The 3,855-nt window shown below is 32.2% G+C and overlaps 1 long non-coding RNA gene across 1 annotated transcript; it reads right to left on the bottom strand.

The window, feature by feature from the left end:
• Positions 1 to 701: 701 nt before the first annotated feature.
• LOC110697760 lies at positions 702 to 3,600 on the bottom strand. Its single transcript, XR_002506565.1, has 3 exons — positions 2,612 to 3,600; positions 1,655 to 1,737; positions 702 to 1,335 (listed from the first exon to the last, which is right to left on the bottom strand). It is a non-coding gene; the product is annotated as an uncharacterized LOC110697760 (long non-coding RNA).
• Between the last annotated feature and the right edge of the window lie 255 nt (positions 3,601 to 3,855).

Raw genomic sequence — 3,855 nt, forward strand, 5'->3', positions numbered from 1 at the left:
GTTGATGTGCGAATTGACGTGCGATAACCCCAAAGTGCGAAATGGAGTTTGTCAGGCCAATCCTTGTAATTTTCTGTCATTTTTTCGCTGATAGTATTTAAATTTTTATTAGCTACCTCAACTGCTCCGTTTGCTTGAGGTCTATAGGGGGGACAGTGATGGTGTTGAATGCCATATTTTTGTAACAATTCTTCACACTCAGCTTGAAAGTGAGTTCCATTGTCACTTATCATTTCATGTGGGACTCCGTATCGACAAATGATATTTCTTTCGATAAAGAGTGCTACATGTTTTGCAGTGAGTTTAGCATATGATTGTGCTTCAACCCACTTTGTGAAGTAATCAATTGCTACTAGGATGTATTTGTGACCTCCTGTCCCAGGAGGGGTAATTTTACCGATAATATCAATTCCCCATGTAGAGAATGGCCATGGTGAAGTGTAGGTGTAAAGTAGAGATGGAGGAACATTTGTAAATTGGCATAAATTGGCATAATTACACTAGTAGAAAAAGTGCTATTAGTAACTGGCGAAATTGACTTTTTATAACTGGCATTGTTGGTTGCGAATGCCCCCGTTACAACTAGTGAAAATTATTCGTAACCGACTAATGTTAGTTACAAAAATTGTACTATTCGTAACTGGCTTAACCTAACGCCAGTTATAAAAAGTCTATTTTCCAAGTTAGAAAGCATACTATTCGTAACTGGCATTAAGTTATGCCGGTTACAATTAGGGTATTATTAGTAACTGGCAAATCTTAACGCCGGTTACGAATATATTTTTTTATTTTTTAAAAAAAAACTATTAGTAACTAGCATTAGATTACGCTAGTTACTAATAAATAAATAATTTTTTTTTATAAATATTTGATTCGAATACAACCACCAAACGACCCATCGTCAAATGAGTTATAACCTGTTACAAATCAACTAACAAAACACGTACTCCGAATACTTTCATATAACTTAAATTCACCCACAACATACAATACAAACACTCCAAATAATTCCACATAACTTGAATTATTCATCCACAACAATACAATGCAACAAAATTAACTATACTTTTAAAAAATAAAAAATAATTAAACTTGATAAAAAAAAATATTGATTTATAATTTAGAAATGTAATAACAATAACCAATAGGCTAAATAAAAATAGATATATAGAAAAGTGTTGTATTATTTTGTTAAGCTAAATGCGATTAATCATAACATCGATTAATAAGATAACTAGTCTTTCAATAAAAAATTAAGCCTAAAAAACTTAGCCGTTGTTCTCGAATCTCATCCAATTCTATATCGTTGTAGGCTACAAGTCTTGCCAAATACTCCTGCAAATAGAGTAAAAAAAAAAAAAAAAAATACGTTTTTATAATACTTTATAAAAATAAAAAGCTCAAATAAGTTACAAGTTTGGTGCATGTATAACTCAGAGTCATCTCAAAATCTGTCTAAATGCAATTGCAGGGATAAAACAAAAGCCATGATATACGATAAAAAAGCTCAAAGAATTCGCAAGTTTGATGCAGACCATTATGGGGATGTGTACTAACTCAGAGTCATCTTATGAGTGGTCTAAATGCAAATTGCAGGGAAAAAAAGGAAACCATGATATACAAATAAAATACATAAAGTCTCTTAGAAATATACTTCATCCACGACTCCAGTAAGGATATGATCTTCAAGGTACCTAGTCCTCAAAATCCGCCACTCTTCTCATGTACTACAAGCATCTATAAATAATAATTGATCAGGCTCAGTCAATCTAGCATCAATGCAAAACATGACATTCAGAAAAGGCAAGCAAATAAATAAATAAATAAATAAAAGATAAGTTTAATCACAGAAAACAAGACTTCTAAACTATAACTTATATAAAATGCATTTGGTACTCAGCAGTTGGACATTATGAAGTTTAGAACCATAATCATGGGACAATCAAATGGTACTCAACAGTTAGATATTGATCTAAATGAAGCCGGGAGACAACAAAGCTGTTGCAGTTTAAATGTTCTAATTTAGGCTTTGTTATAATAATCTGATTATCAGCTCTGATTTCAGTTCTGATTTTCAGCTCTGATTTCAGTTCTGACTTTCAATTCTGATTTCAGTTCTAAAATTCAGCTCTGATTTCAGTTTTGAATTTCAACTCTGATTTCTGTATTGAATTTAAGCTCTGATTTTTAGTTCTGAATTTTAGCTCTCATTCCCTCTCCCCTTTATTAACCTTTTTGAGCTTTACTTAATCAAATATACTTAATCAAATATTCTAGTATATAATATAGTCTCTATGTAAGTACTATATGTATGCCTGCACTATGCTAAGACATACCTAGTAGCAAATGTGCTACATTCATATGATGAATTATATTCTGTAACAAACAAATTTGTTCAGGATTATAAACGTATATTCCAAACAAAATTACAATTATTCTTATCAGTATGCATGCAATAAACAGCGATAAATTTTAAGAGTTAAAATTTGCACTTCGAGAACAATTACTTTTGACTAACATAAAAATGGAGAAATGCATTAGAGAAATATGCATCTGCAAGTAAACTATCTTTCTGGAAAATACCAATATCATGTGGAATAAGAAATTCTACCTGAATGTAATCCTGTTGAGAGTTCTTCAGAGGAAGTAGAATTAAAAATAATATCATAGTGTGAAGTATCACCTCTTACCTGAAGTTGTCAATAAGGAATGGAACATAATTAGCTCAAGTTCAATTCAAATTTGGTTACAATAAGAGACAAAATGTACACAAACATACTATGAGCTATTATATCCCCGTAATAGCCCTTTTTAGATATTAACATCAAGAAAAATTTTGATTGAGCTTTGACACCTCACCTAAGCCTAAGGGTACTATGTCAAATTAAAAGAAGCATTAGAAAGGTTTAGAAATTTAGTAACTGAGTCCAATGTGTGATGGGAATCAATTAAATCAAGTCCAATACTTTTCAATCTACTATCAAAATACATAAATCACATAATACACATTGCTCTATATATACCTTTAAGAAGAAAATTAAGCGGTTAATGGTATATTAACAAACCCTCAGAGAACTCAATTTGACAATTTGGTATGACAGAAACATAAATCTGACATAATCAGAGAACTCAATCTTGTACCTTTGGCATATTGGAGATAGTAGTGCCAAGAAAAATCTTGGAATTAGACCAATTTGATAGTTGGATAAAAATTATCAAATTTATCGAACCTGATCTTTGTTCGGGAAGTAACAGTTTATCTTTGATTTTAGAATAGGGATTTACTTTGAAGAACAAGACATGTAAACAATGCCACAAGTTATACCATGTTTGTGATACAACACTAGTTTTTCCGGCTTCCTTCATTCTTAAAAAGGACATGATTGACATCAAAACAACATGTGGCAACTGACTTAATCGATCATTGGTATCAATGAACTCACATCCTTTCGCTTCATAACACTGAAGTAATTAATTATCAATTAGCGTGATAAATTTTGTAGCAAATTTGTACATTAATAATGGACAAAAATAAATAACACACCTACTGGGGAATAAATTTCAAGCGTTAACCCCCAGCTTGAACCCCACTGTGATCATACACTAAAGTACGGTGGCGTCCAAAAGGGAAGAAGATAGAGCAAAAGAGTCGCCAACAAGTTTTAGGAACTTGTAAACCGTTCACAGGGTGAAGGTTACACCCCTTAACGATCCAAGAGATCGTCAACTCCATAAGGTCTAGAATCAAATAAGGGTTCGAGGATGAAGGTACAAATCCAACCTAAAAGAGATTGAACCTGCCCTAATAATGGGCCTCTACTTTATTCTGATCGTATTCATGTGCGCTTTTTGACT

Source organism: Chenopodium quinoa, unplaced genomic scaffold (assembly GCF_001683475.1).
Source record: "Chenopodium quinoa cultivar QQ74 unplaced genomic scaffold, ASM168347v1, whole genome shotgun sequence".
Classification (NCBI taxonomy): Eukaryota; Viridiplantae; Streptophyta; class Magnoliopsida; order Caryophyllales; family Amaranthaceae; genus Chenopodium; species Chenopodium quinoa.